This window comes from Salmo salar, chromosome ssa01 (assembly GCF_905237065.1).
Source record: "Salmo salar chromosome ssa01, Ssal_v3.1, whole genome shotgun sequence".
Taxonomy (NCBI): Eukaryota; Metazoa; Chordata; class Actinopteri; order Salmoniformes; family Salmonidae; genus Salmo; species Salmo salar.
The window spans coordinates 55,272,057-55,293,803 of NC_059442.1; the positions used below are offsets into that span (position 1 = coordinate 55,272,057).

General features: G+C 46.4%; 1 long non-coding RNA gene across 1 annotated transcript in view; it reads left to right on the top strand.

Annotated features, from left to right (window-relative positions):
* Window positions 1-8,153, top strand: part of LOC123743401 (uncharacterized) — a 40,910-nt gene extending 32,757 nt beyond the window's left edge. The window contains exon 6 of the long non-coding RNA XR_006770171.1: window positions 7,328-8,153. This is a non-coding gene — a long non-coding RNA (uncharacterized lncRNA). The remainder of the gene's footprint in view (window positions 1-7,327) is intronic.
* The last annotated feature ends 13,594 nt before the right edge of the window (window positions 8,154-21,747 follow it).

Below are 21,747 nucleotides of genomic sequence, written 5' to 3' on the forward strand. Positions count from 1 at the left end.
TAGTCAACGTCAGACTCCGATGTAAAATGCTGTTTTCATATATAAATATGAACTTTATTGAACAAAAGAATGCATGCATTGTGTAACATGATGTCCTAGGTGTGTCATTGATGAAGTTTGTAAAAGGTTAGTGCTGCATTTAGCTGTTTTTTGGTTATTTGTGATGCATGTGGTTGGTCGGAAAATGGCTATGTTGCTGCTTTTACGATGGACTCCTCTAACATAATCTAATGATTTGCTTTTCCTGTAAAACCTTTTTGAAATCGGACGACGTGGGTCGATTCAGGAGAGGTGTATCTATAAAACGATATGAGACAGTCCTATATTTGAAAACAAAAAAAAAATTAAATTTCGTTATGCTAATGTCGCTAGGAGTTTTCCCTGGATTTTGATCCCGCTGACGGGACGAGACGCTAAAGAGTTAAGATACTCTTTGAAGAGGTACTCCCTTATACGGATGTGACAAACATATACAATTGTTCTTAACATTTAAACTGGCATTTTTTTTATGGTTTGAACGATAAGACAATATTATAAAATGACGTGAATTCTGCGTATGACCCAATGATGTGTATACCGTTGGTATGACCGCTAGGGGGCAACGCGGTTCAGTCTACCGCGGTCCTGGCAAACGAACAGATGTCGCTCACCTTACTGCTGTCCCCCATCCACTCAGCAACGATGGTAGTTAATCCCGTTGTAGGTTCGCCGCTATGTCCCTATCCTCCGTGTTCTCTGTTGTCAGTACACGGTTCTTCCGACATGGCATCTTGCAGTCTGGTTCTAGATATGCCATCAGGGCAGTGACGCCGACATCCTCTACCATTTGACTATGGCTGCGTATAAACTGCAATCATTTCTGTAATCAGCGCTGGGATTTTCTCACTCTGTCCCTTATCGCACTGCTGCTAGCAACAGGTTTCAGATGGTTAAGCATTGCTCCTGTACTACCACTGTAGCTCAATTCCACCTTGCCGAGTTAGCATTTATTTCACCATCTTCTCATTTCACCTTTTCAAAACATTGCCATACAGGACATCGCTGCTGTCTCACTCTTGGAACATTTCGAACTGTTAACGACGATTACCTGTGGAGCGCTGGCAAATCATTTTGGCAAATAATTTGAAAGATGCATATCTCCTCCTACGAACGTTACAGCATTGTTGCATTAGGTATTTGTTACGTTTTGTATTTTTCCCTTTATGATTATTATCGGGACCTGTTAGGGATTTTTTTCCTAAACGTTTACGGTCCCAATGTCATTTAAACATTCACATCCCCCACTCCCTTAGACTATTAGTAGGCAGGGAGGAAGAGGAGGAGGATGGGAGGAAGGCGGTGTGTGTGTGCTTGGTGCCTGGGATAGAGGGAAGAGACCGAGGGAGGAGAGGGACCTCTGGCTTTCTCATCCAATGGGTTTTGAGAAAGAGACAAAGGAGATACGACAGGAGTATTCAATTGTGATCTTCCCACACACGTACTGTACACTCCTCAGCACTTTTACAGTAACAGAATGAGGAAAAGATAGCTAATGAGTAATGACCTAATAATAACCCCAAAGAGAGCCCAGGCCAAGCTGCTTTACGCTGAGTATGATCTCATTTTGTTATGTTTTATGGTGTAGCTCTTAAATGATTTAAACAGACATTTGTATTTTTTTAGGCCCCACATTTCCCCCCCCTCTCAATATAATGTATAAATGATGCGCTCGGTCACCTCTCTGACCCAACTGTCTATGCTGCCTGATGGAGGAAAAGGAGGATAAAGGGATGATGGAGGGGTGTGTGTGTATGGCTGGTCTGGTCCGTTACAGCGGGGGGTTAACTGCTCTAGGTTCAGAGTGCTGGCTGGTTCTTGTCAGTGGAGGTATGCGGCGCGCATCCACCCAAATGAAGCCCATATGTTGGGGATGTTAAATATAGCAGGGCCCTTTTCCTCTCTCTGCTTCTACCCCCCCCCCAATCAGGCGCGTGTGGACGTGTCTGGGAGGATGATAACTATCTGCTCTCCCCCCTCTACGTCTCCACCTCCAGGACTCATCCCCACTGTGACAGAACAGCTCAGCAGTCCTAATCCACCTTTTCATCTCGATCTCCCTCCGTCCTTCTCATCCCCAGCTCCCTTCCTCTGATTTACCTCTCGCATTCCTCTATCAGCTCAGCCTTTGCAATGCTTCTCGCCAGTAAGGGCGATGACGCTGACCGCGACGATGATCGTGATAACTAGACAGATCAGCTGTGTGTTGGGGTCGCAGTATTTCCCCCGTGACTCCCTCCGTCTGTGAAAGATGAACAGGCTGTTTTCGTTATCGCTCTTTCGCTCTCTCGCTCTCTTTTTCTCTGTGCCCTTGGCAGACTGGCACTGCTTCTGACTAACCTGATACCGTTTATCGTTTTTCCACTATCCGGACCAAGCATCTCTGTGCGTGTCTTCCTCCCTCACTCCCTCCCTCCCACCTCTCTCTCTCTCTTTCTTTCTCTCTCTGCTCCCGTCCCTCTTCTGGCTATCTCATTTCACTGTAACCGTCATTATTTAACTGTGCCAATTCCTTCCTGACGGACTCCATTACGGCTCAGAGTTGCTCTAGTTTAGTGTTAACACGGTATAGAGACATTCGTTGGGGAGGAAACCAGACCCCAATGAGCCCCAGATGCCCCCTCTAGCCCTCACCTCCTCTGGGCTGGCGGGTAGCGCAGGTCCCTCTCCGTGTCCTGACCCCCTGGAGACGGCTTCGGACGGCCCCGTTTCTAAAATTACACCCTACAAACTGTCATTTCCTCTCCAAAGTGTTTTAATGAGACAAATTAGCACTGATAGTTAACATATGGGGCTCAAATGGGTCTGGGGGGGTTGATGGGGCAGGGTGGTTGGCCATTAGGTGTGTGTGTGTGTCAGTTCAGAGCAGAGGAATGATAACTGTTTTCTCTGACACAGGGCCTCTGTGTTCTGTTTGTCTGGGAGTTATAACACAGCAGGTGAAGGACCATTTGTTGAGAGGTTGTGTTCTGTGTCTAAACAGGCTCCCCTTGTCCAGCCCTTATTATCTCTTTCATTCACTCTCTCTCTCTCCCCCTCTCTCACTCTCACTCGCTCCCTCTTCTTACACACAGAGTATATAAGGTCATGTTGCCCTCTAGACTATTGGTGTTGGATCATGCCATGTCTTTTTTTGTTATTGTGGCTTTGGATGCGAAAATATTTATCGGCGAGTACACAGTTCTCAATTGTATTTCACAAATGTCCAAACAAATGGGTTCTTATTTATATAGTGAAACAGGGCCATTGAGAGTGGGCCATTTCAACAGGCAATATTTAATCAAAGACATTTTAATGTTTACATCCCTAAGGGGTGTTTCCTTCTCTGTAAATAGAGCAGTATCACTGGAACCCCCGTTGAGTGAGTGTGTGTGTGTGTGTGTGTGTGTGTGTGTGCTCGTGTATCATAGAGAAAGGGCGGAGGAGCAGTTGTGGGTGTTGTAAACATATCTTCCAGCCCTCCAGGCCAAGCTAAAGCTCCAAGTAGCAGAGCATCTTCATTTTGACATTCCGTTCCTTAAGCCGCGGTGATGGATTGACGCTCCTCTGCTGTTGTTCTGGAACAGACCGCTGGAGTTTCCAGAGCAGAGCGGCATGGCGAGGGATGCTTGTAAAGCACTCAGCTCCTCTAAGGCCCCGTAAACACATACATACATACATACACACACACACACACACACACACACACACACACACACACACACACACACACACACACACACACACGGAAGGCCCCGGACGCAAACGGACAACGTCACAGCAACTCCCTCTCCCCTCCTCCCCAACCTCACCCTCAAATTCCCTTCCCTCACCCCTAACTGTCCTACCCCATTACTATTGCCTTTCTTCCCTCTTCTAGTTTTTCACCCCTGCTTATTTTTCACCCATACATCCCTCTCCTGCCCCTCACCTCTTAATTTCCTCTCCCTCCTCCTACACCAACTCTTACCCCCACTTCCCCAGGCTTGCGGAGGTGAATTAAGAGGTTATCTGTCAGTCTGGGTGGGTGGGTGAGTGTGTGCGTAAACAAGTTCCATGTGGTGCCCCAGAGTGTTGTCTGGGGAACGATATGCTGAAAAGCCCTAGTGAGCCTGATTTCTCACCATTCAGACAATGCGCAGAGGCCATGTCTATAAGGGCACAAGGCGAGACTCAGATGCAGCCACGGGAGGCAGATGGTTAGAGTCTCTGATATTTATTACAATCCAAGGGGTAGGCACGAGAATGGTCGTGGACAGGCAAAATATCTAAACCAGGTCAGAGTCCAGGAGGTACGGAGTGGCAGGCAGGCTCGAGGTCAGGGCAGGCAGAATGGTAAGGCAGACGGGTTCAGAGTCCAGACAGGCAAGGGTCACAACTGGGAGGACTCGCAAAATAGAGAGAAGGAAAAAACAGCAGAATGGGGGAAGAAAACACGCTGGTTGACTTAACAAACAAGATGAACTGGCAGAAGACAAGCAGGGGGAACACAGGAATAAGTACCCAGAGACTAATGGGGAAAACGGTAACACCTGGAGGTGGGTGGAGACGATCACAAAGACAGGTGAAACAGATCAGGGCGTGACAATGTCTCTCTGTCTTAATGTAAATTAACTTTTGTTAGTCAGTTAGTTAGTCTGTCAATTGGTCCTCAGTCAGCCAAAAGGCCCTTATTCCCACCTCCCTCGAACGTCACCCATGTCCAACCCACTCTGCCTCCATGTCAGTTTTTTTTGTGACACAGTGGGACAAACAGACAGTCACTTCTAAACAAGGCTAATTTTAGCAGGTGTTAAGGGTGACTGACCAGTGACCACATTCCCTTACACCTCCATGTACAGTATAATACAGTAGAGGACTGTGTTTGTGTGCGTGTAGGTGAAAGGTCATCCTACTTCCCTGATAACTATTTGAATAGGTGGGATGTATATTCAGACTCAGATAGATATCAGTACACTCATTTGTTTGGAGTTTTGGAACAAGTTGTTCTCCTACAATATACTACTCACCCAAACACAGGGAAGTGTGTGTGTGTGTGTGTGTGTGTGTGTGTGTGTGTGTGTGTGTGTGTGTGTGTGTGTGTGTGTGTGTGTGTGTGTGTGTGTGTGTGTGTTCCTACATTATCAGGACCCCAATGTTCTAACAATTCACCCGAATGTCCTGGAAAGGTAGGAAAACAATAACTTTTTTTGAAAAGTCAGGACTTTTTTTCAGGTCCTGAATTTGTTCAAATGCAATTTAAGCTTAAGGGTTAGATTTAGTTTTAGGGGTTAGGGAAAATAGGATTTATAATGGTAAATGTTTTTAAACTCAACAGTCCTGAAGTTTGTGCGTGCTTAGTAGGGCTTTCATAGGACAAGATGACGCCGACAAACATGGTCGCCTGGCTCCTAAGCAACTTTGCAGTATTAAAAAAAAAAAGTGTTATTTCTCACATTATTAGCTCAGAACACTTTTTGCATTCTGACAGCTGGAAAGAACCTTTAGATATTAGAGCAGCTGTAACTCACCAGCATTTTGACCATAAATACGACTTTCCTAAATTGGATCCTTTGTTCGTACCCCCCAAGGCAATTCCACTTATCCCAGAGGCTGTTCCAAGATGCCACCGGCGGAGAAGAGATAGTCGGAGTCTGACTTTAGTCTGACTAAGGAGGCGTGCACACCATCCACCTCTTCAGAGTAAATTACTCGCTAATGTTCAGTCCCTGGAAAATAAAGTAGACGAGCTCAGGGCGAGGACTGTAACATACTCTGTTTCACAGAATCATGGCTCTCTCCAGATACACTGTCCCCGTCCATACAGCCAGCTGGGTTCTCAGTACATCGCGCAGACAGGAATAAAGAACTCTCCGGGAAAAAGAAAGGAAGAGGTGTATGTTTCATGATTAACTATTCATGGTGTAATTATGGTATCGTACAGGAACTCAAGTCCTTTTGTTCACCTGACCTAGAATACCTTAATAAAATGCAGACCGCATTCTCCCGAGATAATTCTCTTCTGTCATTGTCACAGCCGTGTATATTCCCCCTCAGGCCGATACCACAACAGCACTCAAGGAACTACACTGGACATTGTGCAAACTGGAAACCGTACTGTATAGATGATATCTGCATGTGTGGTTCCCACCATGAAGCATGGAGGAGGAGGTGTGATGTGTTGGGGTGCTTTGCTGGTGACACTGTCAGTGATTTAGAATTCAAGGCACACTTAACCAGCATGGCTACCACAGAATTCTGCAGCGATACGCAATCCCATCTGGTTTGTGCTTAGCGGGACTTTAATTTGTTTTTCAATTGGACAATGACCCAACACACCTCTAGGCTGTGTAAGGGCTATTTGACCAAGAAGGATAGTGATGGAGTGCTGCATCAGATGATCTGGCCTCCACAATCACCCGACCTCAACCCAATTGAGATGTTTTGGGATGAGTTGGACCACAGAGTGCAGGAAAAGTAGTGGCTTCTTCCTTGCTGAGCGGCCTTTCAGGATATGTTGATACAGGACTCGTTTTTACTGTGGATATGGATATTTTTGTGCCTGTTTCCTCCAGCATCTTCACAAGGTCTCCTGCTGTTCTGGGATTGATTTGCACTTTTCGCACCAAAGTACGTTCATCTCTAGGAGACAGAACGCGTCTCCTTCCTGAGCGGTATGATGGCTGCGTGGCCCCATGGTGTATATACTTGCGTACTGTTGTTTGTACAAATGAACGTGGTACTTTCAGGCGTTTGGAAATTGCTCCCAAGGATGAACCAGCCTGGTGGAGGTCTACAATTTCTTTTCTGAGGTCTTGGCAGATTTCTTTTGATTTTCCCATGATGTCAAGCAATGAGTTTGAAGGTAGGCCTTGAAATGCATCCACAGGTACACCTCCAATTGACTCAAATGATGTCCATTAGCCTATCAGAAGCTTATAAAGCTATGACATCCTTTTCTGGAATTTTCCAAGCTGTTTATAGGCACTGTCAACTTAGTGTATGTAAACTTCTGACCCACTGGAATTGTGATACAGAGAATTATAAGTGAAATAATCTGTCTGCAAACAATTGTTAGAAAAATGACTTGTCCTTGCACAAAATAGATGTCCTAACCGACTTGCCAAAACTATGGTTTGTTAACAAGACATTTCTGGAGTGGTTGAAAAACGAGTTTTCATGAATCAACCTAAGTGTATGTATACTTCCGACTTCAACTGTGTATATATGTTATATAATATAACATCTTCTAAATGTGTTTGCAACCAATACAATTGTATTTGATCGAATCCCTCTTCTCTAACCTGCGTTGTCTGTTGTTTGTGTGTTCCAGGTGATGTTGTTCTGCGGTCTACCAGACCCTTGAGACCCCGTTTGTCATGGTAACCCAGGTCCACCTCCACCCTCCAGACCCTTTCGGAGGACCTGCCTCTGGAACCTGGAGCTAGAACCCAGGAGAACCACATCCACGGAACCCTAATACAGGTCTGGAACCCATTCCATTCTCTAATACTGGCAACACACACTGAAAAAGAATGCGCTGTCTCAACGCACACACATTTGCACACGCACACACATTCTGACACAGTATGCACAGTCTCAACACGCACTCGCAGACACAGCTCTCAACACACCCTGTCAACACACAGTGCACATCCCATCAACCCCATTATCACACTGTGACAGTCCAGGGTAAATACAGATTTAGTACTGTCAACACACTCTGACAACAAGTGAACACTCACACAGTAATATCAACACGTACTGATGAGATATTGATACAGTCTTACTCATAATGGGACAGCTTGGCCCAAATCGGGGGGCGTTAGTGTCAGGGGGGGGAATTAATAGCTTTGTTTTGTATTTTCCTTCCATGATCTGACAGTTATGATTTGAGAGTGGTTTCTGGTCTTAAATACTGGCTATTTTTCAGGGAGGTCTGTGGGATAGAGGGAGAGGAATGGGGTGAGAGCGATGGAGACAGGGTGAGAAGGAAAGAGAATAAAATGAGTAGGAGAGAGGGAGCATAAAAAAAAAAGAGAGGTAGGGAGGCAGAAAAAGAGATTGAGATATGGGCTCGCAGAGGCTTACGGGTGTCTTTGTGAGAGCAGGGTTTATTTTATTTCCGGTCATGGTGGCCACGTGTGGAGTTTTCACAGATGTCCCTCTCTCTCTCTCGGAGGTGAGGATGACAGGAGAGCCGTGTCTCTGTGGCCAGGGAGGAGAGAGGGAGGGATCGATAGAGAGGGAGGGAGGGTTGAGGGAGGAGAGAAATAGAGACGACCACTTTGAGAACATGCAGGGAGGATAAGATGGATGTAAGATCCATGTGATGCGTGTATACTCTATGGGGTTTTACAGTAGAGCCAAAGCTTGCAACCGGTGTTTCCTCAAAATAATTTCATTTCCTCAGCCCTCACACCTCTCTCCACCTCTGTCTACCATATTAGACAGGGAAGAAGACCCTCTGTTGTCAATCGATCATATTTATAAAGCACCTTTTTATAACAGCAGTTGTCACAAAGTGCGATACAGAGACCCAGCCTAACACACCAAACACCCCAAAGAGCAAGCAATGCAGATGTAGAAGCACGGTTGCTAGGAAAAATTCCCTAGAAAGGCCGGAACTTAGGAAGAAACCTATAGAGGAAGAAGGATCCGAAGGGTGGCCAGTCGTCTTCTGGCTCTGTCGGGTGACGATTATAAGAGTACATGGCCATCAAGGCCAGAGGGAGTGAAAGAGAGGGGCACGTCTGGTGAACAGGTCAGAGTTCCATAGCCGCAGGCAGAACAGCAGAAACTGGATCAGCAACACGACCAGGTGGACTGGGGCGGGGACAGCCAGGAGTCGTCAGGCCAGGTAGTTCTGTGGCATGGCCCTAGGGCTCATGTTCTCTGGGAGAGGAAAATTAAAGGGAGCATTCCTAAGATCACACAGGACACCAGATAAGACAGGAGAATTATACCAAATAGGACAGACCCACCCTAGCCCCCAGGCACATAGACTATTGCAGCATAGATACTGGGGACTGAGACTTGGCGGTCTGGGGACACTGTTGCCCCATCCAAACTTACCCCCAGACAGGGCCAACCAAGCAGGATATAACTCCACCCACTTTGCCAAAGCACAGCCCCCACACCAAAGGAATATCAACAACCCTAACTTACTACCCTGAGACAAGGCTGAGTATAGCCCACGAAGATCTCCCCCATCGCACGAGCCTCGTGGGGTCGCAAAACCAGACAGGAAGATCACGTCAGTGATTCAACCCACTCGAGTCGAGTATAGCGAATAACCTAGGGAGAGAGGACGGCCGAGTCATAGTCTTCACAAGGTCTCCTGCTGTTCTGGGATTGATTTGCACTTTTCGCACCAAAGTACGTTCATCTCTAGGAGACAGAACGCGTCTCCTTCCTGAGCGGTATGATGGCTGCGTGGCCCCATGGTGTATATACTTGCGTACTGTTGTTTGTACAAATGAACGTGGTACTTTCAGGCGTTTGGAAATTGCTCCCAAGGATGAACCAGCCTGGTGGAGGTCTACAATTTCTTTTCTGAGGTCTTGGCAGATTTCTTTTGATTTTCCCATGATGTCAAGCAATGAGTTTGAAGGTAGGCCTTGAAATGCATCCACAGGTACACCTCCAATTGACTCAAATGATGTCCATTAGCCTATCAGAAGCTTATAAAGCTATGACATCCTTTTCTGGAATTTTCCAAGCTGTTTATAGGCACTGTCAACTTAGTGTATGTAAACTTCTGACCCACTGGAATTGTGATACAGAGAATTATAAGTGAAATAATCTGTCTGCAAACAATTGTTAGAAAAATGACTTGTCCTTGCACAAAATAGATGTCCTAACCGACTTGCCAAAACTATGGTTTGTTAACAAGACATTTCTGGAGTGGTTGAAAAACGAGTTTTCATGAATCAACCTAAGTGTATGTATACTTCCGACTTCAACTGTGTATATATGTTATATAATATAACATCTTCTAAATGTGTTTGCAACCAATACAATTGTATTTGATCGAATCCTCTTCTCTAACCTGCGTTGTCTGTTGTTTGTGTGTTCCAGGTGATGTTGTTCTGCGGTCTACCAGACCCTTGAGACCCCGTTTGTCATGGTAACCCAGGTCCACCTCCACCCTCCAGACCCTTTCGGAGGACCTGCCTCTGGAACCTGGAGCTAGAACCCAGGAGAACCACATCCACGGAACCCTAATACAGGTCTGGAACCCATTCCATTCTCTAATACTGGCAACACACACTGAAAAAGAATGCGCTGTCTCAACGCACACACATTTGCACACGCACACACATTCTGACACAGTATGCACAGTCTCAACACGCACTCGCAGACACAGCTCTCAACACACCCTGTCAACACACAGTGCACATCCCATCAACCCCATTATCACACTGTGACAGTCCAGGGTAAATACAGATTTAGTACTGTCAACACACTCTGACAACAAGTGAACACTCACACAGTAATATCAACACGTACTGATGAGATATTGATACAGTCTTACTCATAATGGGACAGCTTGGCCCAAATCGGGGCGTTAGTGTCGGGGGGGAATTAATAGCTTTGTTTTGTATTTTCCTTCCATGATCTGACAGTTATGATTTGAGAGTGGTTTCTGGTCTTAAATACTGGCTATTTTTCAGGGAGGTCTGTGGGATAGAGGGAGAGGAATGGGGTGAGAGCGATGGAGACAGGGTGAGAAGGAAAGAGAATAAAATGAGTAGGAGAGAGGGAGCATAAAAAAAAAGAGAGGTAGGGAGGCAGAAAAAGAGATTGAGATATGGACTCGCAGAGGCTTACGGGTGTCTTTGTGAGAGCAGGGTTTATTTTATTTCCGGTCATGGTGGCCACGTGTGGAGTTTTCACAGATGTCCCTCTCTCTCTCTCGGAGGTGAGGATGACAGGAGAGCCGTGTCTCTGTGGCCAGGGAGGAGAGAGGGAGGGATCGATAGAGAGGGAGGGAGGGTTGAGGGAGGAGAGAAATAGAGACGACCACTTTGAGAACATGCAGGGAGGATAAGATGGATGTAAGATCCATGTGATGCGTGTATACTCTATGGGGTTTTACAGTAGAGCCAAAGCTTGCAACCGGTGTTTCCTCAAAATAATTTCATTTCCTCAGCCCTCACACCTCTCTCCACCTCTGTCTACCATATTAGACAGGGAAGAAGACCCTCTGTTGTCAATCGATCATATTTATAAAGCACCTTTTTATAACAGCAGTTGTCACAAAGTGCGATACAGAGACCCAGCCTAACACACCAAACACCCCAAAGAGCAAGCAATGCAGATGTAGAAGCACGGTTGCTAGGAAAAATTCCCTAGAAAGGCCGGAACTTAGGAAGAAACCTATAGAGGAAGAAGGATCCGAAGGGTGGCCAGTCGTCTTCTGGCTCTGTCGGGTGACGATTATAAGAGTACATGGCCATCAAGGCCAGAGGGAGTGAAAGAGAGGGGCACGTCTGGTGAACAGGTCAGAGTTCCATAGCCGCAGGCAGAACAGCAGAAACTGGATCAGCAACACGACCAGGTGGACTGGGGCGGGGACAGCCAGGAGTCGTCAGGCCAGGTAGTTCTGTGGCATGGCCCTAGGGCTCATGTTCTCTGGGAGAGGAAAATTAAAGGGAGCATTCCTAAGATCACACAGGACACCAGATAAGACAGGAGAATTATACCAAATAGGACAGACCCACCCTAGCCCCCAGGCACATAGACTATTGCAGCATAGATACTGGGGACTGAGACTTGGCGGTCTGGGGACACTGTTGCCCCATCCAAACTTACCCCCAGACAGGGCCAACCAAGCAGGATATAACTCCACCCACTTTGCCAAAGCACAGCCCCCACACCAAAGGAATATCAACAACCCTAACTTACTACCCTGAGACAAGGCTGAGTATAGCCCACGAAGATCTCCCCCATCGCACGAGCCTCGTGGGGTCGCAAAACCAGACAGGAAGATCACGTCAGTGATTCAACCCACTCGAGTCGAGTATAGCGAATAACCTAGGGAGAGAGGACGGCCGAGTCATAGTCTTGTGAGTGTTGGGGATGGGCTGGAGTAGTGAGTGTTGGGGATGGGCTGGAGTAGTGAGTGTTGGGGATGGGCTGGAGTAGTGAGTGTTGGGGATGGGCTGGAGTAGTGAGTGTTGGGGATGGGCTGGAGTAGTGAGTGTTGGGGATGGGCTGGAGTAGTGAGTGTTGGGGATGGGCTGGAGTAGTGAGTGTTGGGGATGGGCTGGAGTAGTGAGTGTTGGGGATGGGCTGGAGTAGTGAGTGTTGGGGATGGGCTGGAGTACTCGATTCAAGGTTTGTATTAGATTGCTTTTTTTTTTTTATTCAACTATTTAGCAGGTTAAATGTGGTGGGGGAAGTCAACTGCCTTGAAAATACTGTGATTTAAATGTCATTTTCAAAACAACCAGTAGGCTTAATTTGAAAAACAAATGGCATACTGCAAACTTTTTTTTGCCCTCAGCCTCATTTCACGCTAACATTGCGAGAACTCAAGATTCTTTGTTGACGAGAGTACTTGAACACAGACATTCTTTCAAATGCCCATCCCTAGTGTGTGTGTGGTATGTGCATGCATGCCTGTGCGTATAAGGGCCCTTGCATCAGTGTACTTGTTTACTTTAGACGATCCACCACAGATAGACCGGGCAGCGTGTCAGGTCCCGCCCGTTCAATCTGAATACGGAGGGGTGTCTTTCCCCCGATGGACCACAGATAAACGGGAGTGTTTGGAGACGCTGGGTCGAGATCTGGAGGAGCGCTTGGCTGGGGGTAGCCAAGAGGGGGGCCGGGGTTTGTACGCAAACGTTCTGGTTGTAAACACACTGTAGAGTATAGAGGAGAGACCAAAATAGACAGAGTGTACGTGTGGACTGGAGCATCACTCAGGGCCCACTAGATAGAGGAGATAGTGTGTATGCACACATACTGAGGCCCTGTTTATGCTGAAGTGATGAGGACAGTGTGTTCAGCTGCAGGGGATGGCTAATGTATGTTAATGTGTTACAGCCACTGTCCGGGAGTCAGTTTTGTGTGTGTGTGTGTGTGTGTGTGTGTGTGTGTGTGTGTGTGTGTGTGTGTGTGTGTGTGTAACAGGTTGCAGATGTGGCTGTCTCTGCCCTATTGGGAAAAACCTTCCTAGCTTTCATTTGCTGATTTTAACTTCGCTTCTGTTGCTATCCAGAAGGCCCCTTTTCACATCCATTAACAGAGCGCGTAGACAGTACACATTCCCTGTACACTGACATACTCTTCCCCAGCTCTCTCTCCCACACCCCTAGCTGTGTGACCTGCAGCATCCCCCAGGAGACCATCCCCAGAGCGTCATGCATCAGCAGACCGAGGTTAGAGTTATTAGAGATGGCTCTTTGGTTAAAGCACCACCAAACACAGTGCTAGCCAGCACTGCCCCGGTCCACCCGATAAGTTCTGTTGACACAACCTCCCCGGGCTTCCCCTGGACCGGCCTAACAAGGGAACAGACGGACCAGCACTAACAGAACCTGACGCCCGCACCCGACACGCACCAGGCCTGTCTATCCAGCATGCATAGCGTTGGTCAGTAGAGTTTTAGGTCACGCGGTGGGGAATTAATCCTTTGTGTATTTCCACAACACAAGTCAGGAGTTGTACCGTAGACTTGCCCATGGACACACTTTTTTCTTTCTTAAGTGTTTGGAGGAAGGGTTCGTTACCTAAACAGCATTGTAGCTGTATGTAAGTGCCAAAATAAAGGAAACACCAACATAAAGTGTCTTTAATAGGGTTTTGGGCCAGAACAGCTTCAATGCACCTTGGCATAGAATCTACAAGTGTCTGAAACTCTATTGGAGGGATGAGATGCTATTCTTCAACGAGAAATTCCAAAATGTGGTGTTTTGTTGATAGTGGTGGAAAACGCTGTCTCAGGCGTCGCTCCAGAATCTCCCCTGGGTGTTCAATTGGGTTGAGATCTGGTGACTGAGACGGCCATGGCATATGGTTTACATCATACATCATTTTCATGCTCATCAAACCATTCAGTGACCACTCGTGCCCTGTGGATGGGGGCATTGTCATCCTATGGGGGCATAGCCATGGTAGCCAAAATAATGGCCTGCCCAGCATTTTTATACCTGACCCTAAGCATGATGGGATGTTAAATGCTTAATTAACTCAGGAAACACACCTGTGTGGAAGGACCTGCTTTCAATATACTTTGTATCCCCCATTTACTCAAATGTTTCCATTATTTTGGCAGTTACCTGTATCTGCCAAGCTGTTAAGAGCATTGGACCAGTAACCTAAAGGTCGCTGGTTTAAATCCCCGAGCCGATTAGGTGAAAAATCTGTCAACGTGCCCTTGAGAAATGCACTTTACCCTAATTGCTCCTGTAAATCGCTCTGAATAAGAGCGTCTGCTAAATGACTAAAATGTAAAATCTCGTTCTGTGATAACAAACCTCCAAACGAGCTTCAACGCCATACAACACTCCTTCCGTGGCCTCCAACTGCTCTTAAATGCTAGTAAAACTAAATGCATGCTCTTCAACTAATCGCTGCCCGCACCCGCCCGACTAGCATCACTACTCTGGACGGTTCTGACTTAGAATATGTGGACAAGTATAAATACCTAGGTGTCTGGTTAGACTGTAAACTCTCCTTCCAGACTCACATTATGCATCTCCAATCCAAAGTTAAATCTAGAATTGGCTTCCTATTTCGCAACAAAGCCTCATTCACTCATGCTGCCAAACATACCCTCGAAAAACGGACTATCCTACCGATCCTTGAATTTGGCGATGTCATTTACAAAATAGCCTCCAACACTCTACTCAGCACATTGGATGCATCCAATCACAGTGCCATCCGTTTTGTCACCAAAGCCCCATATACTACCCACCACTGCGACCTGTATGCTCTCGTTGGCTGGTCCTCGCAACATATTCGTCGCCAAACCCACTGGCTCCAGGTCATCTATAAGTCTTTGCTAGGTATAGCTCCGTCTTATCTCAGCTCACTGGTCAGCATAACAACACCCACCCGTAGCACGCGCTCCAGCAGGTATATTTCACTGGTCACCCCCAAAGCCAACACCTGCTTTGGCCGCCTTTCCTTCCAGTTCTTTGCTGCCAATGACTGGAACGAATTGCAAAAATCATTGAAGTTGGAGTCTTATATCTCCCTCACTAATTTTAAGCGTCAGCTCTCAGAGCAGCTTACCGATCACTGCAGCTGTACCCAGCCCATCTGTAAATAGCCCATCCAACTACCTACCTCATCCCCATATTTGTTTTTGTTTTTCTGCTCTTTTGCACACCAGTATTTCTACTTGCACATCCTCATCTGTACATATATCACTCCAGTGTAAATTGCCAAATTGTAATTACTTCTCCACTATTGGCCTATTTATTGCCTTACCTCCTTACTTCATTTGCACATACTATATTTTTCTATTGTGTTATTGACTGTACCTTTGTTTAGCCCATGTGTAACTTTGTGTTGTTTTTGTCGCACTGCTTTGTTTTATCTTGGCCAGGTCGCCGTTGTAAATGAGAACTTGTTCTCAACTGGCCTACCTGGTTAAATAAAGGTGAAATAAAAATAAATAAAACAATCTATGTGTGTAGCCTCAGAGCTTTTCTGTAGCAGACGGAAGTCTAGCTGTAGTGCTGTTTCTGAGGTTGTAGCCTGATTTATCCTGGTCCCAGACCGGTTTGTGCTGTCTTGCCATCTCCTATGGTTGACCATCGGAGTTGGCAAGACAACACAAACAGATCTGGGTCCAGGCTATAGCTAGAAAGGGGCCATTCAACATTGCAGCTGACTTTAACGGCGTGTCTATACTGACTGATCTACAAATCACCTTGCATCGTAAATGACTACTCACTATTATTTGTAGATCAGTCAGTCACAATTTACCCATCATACATCATGGTTTTGATGCTCTTGAACTCAGCCAGGGTCTGTAGAGAGTAGGACTAGTACAGCACAAACAGATCTGGGACCAGGCTATAGCTAGAAAGGGTTTGTAGAGAGTAGTACTAGTACAGCACAAACAGATCTGAGACCAGGCTTTAGTTAGTTAGGGTGAGTAGTACTAGTATGCGTAATGAAAGAGGACACAGAAGGTCACCACGCCTCCATGTTCTCTCTGGCTCACTGTTCTAATACAACAACCCTAGCTGCTTTCTGTCTGCTCCGATCGTTCACATAACACACACACACACACACACACACACAGGTCATGCTTCTCTCCCTCGTCTGCACAGTGGCAATAACAAGCAAGTCCCTGGGGTGCAGTTGAGCTCCACAGCTCCGTGACGGGTAAAGATTGAAGATGTCATTGTTCACACATGCCACAGGGCTTGTTTGTCTCATAACGTCTGCTTGTGTGTGTAGGACCATGTCTATCATTAGTTCTGAATTGTTTGTTTGTATGTTTGTGTATCTTTGGATGCTCACGCTTAGGTGTAAATGTAGCAAAAGTATTTGAGTGTCTGCTTATTTGTTTGTATTTTTGTGTAAGAGTCTTATTCAAGGGTTTGTGTGTTGTGCATGTGTGTTTTCTGGTGGTTTCTTGCGTTTGGGTGCACTTTTCTGTATGTTTGCGCGCCTGTGCGCGTGTGCCTGTGCGCATCTAGCCGTGCCCTGTGGTCAGTCCCTGGTCGTGGATGTGGGAGTGACTGCAGCCTGATAACAGCCCTCACACACCACCACTATTTTTACCAGGCTAAATGTGACACACTCGCACAACACACACTCAACACCGACTGTAAAACGCCTCGCTAAAAACAACCCGTACAGAGACGGTTTGATTTGTTTCGTATATAGCTCAAACATTGCCAAACCGTTCTCATAAAGTTTCCCCAAAGCGGTGGTGCCCTTCATCAAAACGGCACAGGTCAAAACCCTGCCCCCCCCCCCCCACTGCTCCATCTCCAGACAGGGACACAACAGTGACCTCTCAACCCATTTCCCTTCTCCCTGGGTTAAAACGTCTGGACCGTGACCCTTTCCTTCTGCTTTATAGATCTCATCTGACTGTGGCATCTCTATTTTAGCTCCGTCTTATCCCATCTCTCTTCTCGTCCCGCCTCTGTTTTTTTTGCTCCATGTCATGCTTTTTGGAGGACGGTTTGGGTTCTATAAATATTCCCATTTCCTTCAAGCAAGGCCGGATTAAGCCGGCTGAGACTCCCACTAGGGACTTCCCAGTCTGAATCGTCGAGGGGACAGTGAACGACGGAGAAGGGAGGGGTGTGGTGGATGCTGTTTGTGAGAGCCAGTGGGTGTTGGCTGGTACAGGGGGGGTGAGCAGGGCTCGGTGACCCAGGGCTGGTGCTACGTGGTGGCCCTGGTCGGCTTGGTTTTCCCCCGTTGCCTACCCTGCATGGTGTAATGAATGGCTTCCTCCACTGTGGCCGTAGCTCAGCTAAAGAGTATACTTACTATGGCCCAGAATACACAAGAGTACACGGACTACAGGACCGAGGAGGCTGAGTACACTGCCTCAGAATACACTGCATCTGACCTAGCCTCAGAATACCTGGCCTCCATTATAGCATCTGCAATATCTCCACTGAATAATATTATCATTAGGCCATTTTATAATATATGTAGAAAGCGTTGTGTTTATATCTTTCTTGGTCCCAAACAGCCACTTGGTAACCGCACAACTTTTTTCAGACTGTTCATCATCAGCCAACATAAACTACTTTACTTTGTTTGTCTACGAACCTCAGCGATTGTTTGCCTAGTCAAACTCACAGCAGTTCACTCCTCAGTAATTCAGACACACACACACACACACACACACACACACACACACACACACACACACACACAGTTATTACTAAACCAGTTGAAATGACATTGTGTGTGTGTGTGTGTGTGTGTGTGTGTGTATTTTCTATGTGCTGTACCTGCTGCGTTCCTACCAGACGACCACACACAGAACCCAGGCGGCAGGAAGTGACATCAGCAAAGCCCTCCAACCACGACTGTGGCTCGCCTCCAGGTAGTTTCTCACTCACTCACACTTATGGACGCATACAGTGCCTTCGGAAAGTATTCAGACCCCTTGACTTTTACACATTTTGTTGCGCTACAGCATTATTCTAAAATTGATTAAATAGTTCTTGTTTTTTCCCTCGTCAATATACACACAATTCCCCATAATGACATAGCAATAACAGGTTTTTTGATTTTTTTTTTGCTAATTTAGATTTGTTTAATATGACATATCACATTTACATACTCAGTACTTTGTTGAAGCACCTTTGTCAGTTATTACAGCATCACGTCTTCTTCGGTATGACGCTACAAGCTTGGCACACCTGTATTTGGGGAGTTTCTCCCATTCTTCTGTGCAGATCCTCTCAAGCTCTGTCAGGTTGGATGGGGAGCGTTGCTGCACAGCTATTTTCAAGTCTCTCCAGAGATGTTCAATCGGGTTCAAATCTTCCATTTAAGAATGATGGAGGTCACTGTGTTCTTGGGGACCTTCAATGCTGCAGAACATTTTGGTACCCTTCCCCAGACCTGTGCCTCGACACAATCCTATCTCAGAGCTCTATGGACAATTCTTTCGACTTGACCTCATGGCTTGGTTTTTGCTCTGACAAGCACTATCAACAGTGGGACCTTTATAGTGGGACCTGTCTGCCTTTCGAAATCATGTCCAATCAATTGAATTTACCACAGCTAAAAGGCACATGTACAAATATATCTCAATGATGATCAATGGAAACAGGATGCACCTGAGCTCAATTTCGAGTTTCGTAGCAAAGGATCTGAATACTTATGTAAATAAGGTACAGTTGAAGTCGGAAGTTTACATACACCTTAGCCAAATACATTTCAACTCAGTTTTTCACAATTCCTGACATTTTAATTCCCTGTCTTTGGTCAGTTAGGATCATCACTTTATTTTAAGAATGTGAAATGTCAGAATAATAGTAGAGTGATTTTATTTTAGCTTTTATTTCTTTCATTACATTCCTAGTGGGTCAGAAGTTTACATACACTCAATTAGTATTTGGTAGCATTACCTATAAATTGTTTAACTTGGGTCAAACGTTTCGGGTAGCCTTCCACAAGCTTCCCACAATAAGTTAGGTGAATTTTGGCCCATTCCTCCTGACAGAGCTGGTGTAACTGAGTCAGGTTTGTAGGCCTCCTCGCTTGCACACGCTTTTTCAGTTCTGCACACACATTTTCTATAGGATTGAGGTCAGAGCTTTGTCTTTGTTGTCCTTAAGCCATTTTGCCACAACTTTGGAAGTATGCTTGGGGTTATTGTCCATTTGGAAGACCCATTTGCGACCAAGCTTTAACTTCCTGACTGATGAGATGTTGCTTCAATATATGCACATAATTTTCCTTCCTAGTGATGCCATCTATTTTGTCAAGTGCACAAGTCCCTCCTGCAGCAAAGCACCCCCACAACATGATGCTGCCACCCCCGTGCTTCACGGTTGGGATGGTGTTCTTTGGCTTGCAAACCTCCCCCTTTTTCCTCCAAAAAGGTCAATATTGCCAAACAGTTGTATTTTTGTTTCATCAGACCAGAGGACATTTCTCCAAAAAGTACGATCTTTGTCCCCATGTGCAGTTGCAAACCATAGTCTGGCTTTTTTTATGGCAGTTTTGGAGCAGTGGCTTCTTCCTTGCTGAGCGGCCTTTCAGGTTATGTCGATATAGGATTCGTTTTTACTGTGGATATAGATACTTTTGTACCTGTTTCCTCCAGCATCTTCACAAGGTCCTTTGCTGTTGTTCTGGGATTGATTTGCACTTTTCACACCAAAGTACGTTCATCTCTAGGAGACAGAATGCGTCTCCTTCCTGAGCGGTATGACGGCTGTGTGGTTCCATGGTGTTTATACTTGCGTACTATTGTTTGTACAGATGAACGTGGTACCTTCAGGCGTTTGGAAATTGCTCCCAAGGATGAACCAGACTTGTGGAGGTCTACAGCTTTTTTTCTGAGGTCTTGGCTGATTTCTTCTCATTTTCCCATGATGTCAAGCAAAGAGACACTGAGTTTGAAGGTAGGCCTTGAAATACACTGCTCAAAAAAATAAAGGGAACACTTAAACAACACAATGTAACTTCAAGTCAATCACACTTCTGTGAAATCAAACTGTCCACTTAGGAAGCAACACTGATTGACAATAAATTTCACATGCTGTTGTGCAAATGGAATAGACAACAGGTGGACATTATAGGCAATTAGCAAGACGCCCCCAATAAAGGAGTGGTTCTGCAAGTGGTGACCACAGACCACTTCTCAGTTCCTATGCTTCCTGGATGATGTTTTGGTAGCATGAGACGGAGTCTACAACCCACACAAGTGGCTCAGGTAGTGCAACTCATCCAGGATGGCACATCAATGCGAGCTGTGGCAAGAAGGTTTGCTGTGTCTGTCAGCGTAGTGTCCAGAGCATGGAGGCACTACCAGGAGACAGGCCAGTACATCAGGAGACGTGGAGGATGCCGTAGGAGGGCAACAACCCAGCAGCAGGACCGCTACCTCCGTCTTTGTGCAAGGAGGAGCAGGAGGAGCACTGCCAGAGCCCTGCAAAATGACCTCCCAACAGGCCACAAATGTGCATGTGTCTGCTCAAACGGTCAGAAACAGACTCCATGAGGGTGGTATGAGGGCCCGACGTCCACAGGTGGGGGTTGTGCTTACAGCCCAACACCGTGCAGGACGTTTGGCATTTGCCAGAGAACACCAAGATTGGCAAATTCGCCACTGGCGCCCTGTGCTCTTCACAGATGAAGCAGGTTCGCACTGAGCACATGTGACAGACGTGACATAGGCTGGAGACGCCGTGGAGAACGTTCTGCTGCCTGCAACATCCTCCAGCATGACCGGTTTGGCGCTGGGTCAGTTATGGTGTGGGGTGGCATTTCTTTGGGGGGCCGCACAGCCCTCCATGTGCTCGCCAGAGGTAGCCTGACTGCCATTAGGTACCGAGATGAGATCCTCAGACCCCTTGTGAGACCATATGCTGGTGCGGTTGGCCCTGGGATCCTCCTAATGCAAGACAATGCTAGACCTCATGTGGCTGGAGTGTGTCAGCAGTTCCTGCAAGAGGAAGGCATTGATGCTATGGGCTGGCCTGCCCGTTCCCCAGACCTGAATCCAATTGAGCACATCTGGGACATCATGTCTCGCTCCATCCACCAACGCCAAGTTGCACCACAGACTGTCCAGGTGTTGGCGGATGCTTTAGTCCAGGTCTGGGAGGAGATCCCTCAGTAGACCATCCGCCACCTCATCAGGAGCATGCCCAGGCGTTGTAGGGAGGTCATACAGGCACGTGGAGGCCACACACACTACTGAGCCTCATTTTGACTTGTTTTAAGGACATTACATCAAAGTTGGATCAGCCTGTAGTGTGGTTTTCCACTTTAATTTTGAGTGTGACTCCAAATCTAGACCTCCATGGGTTGATAAATTGGATTTCCATTGATTTTATTTTTGTGTGATTTTGTTGTCAGCACATTCAACTATGTAAAGAAAAAAGTATTTAATAAGATTATTTCATTCATTCAGATCTAGGATGTGTTATTTTAGTGTTCCCTTTATTTTTTTGACACACACACACACACACAGCGACACAAATGACATCCACTCCTGATATTGAAGACTCTCCTTTTTCTTCTGCCCATCCCCTCCTTGGCTGGTTTCCCTCCACACCCCACACAGGCTTC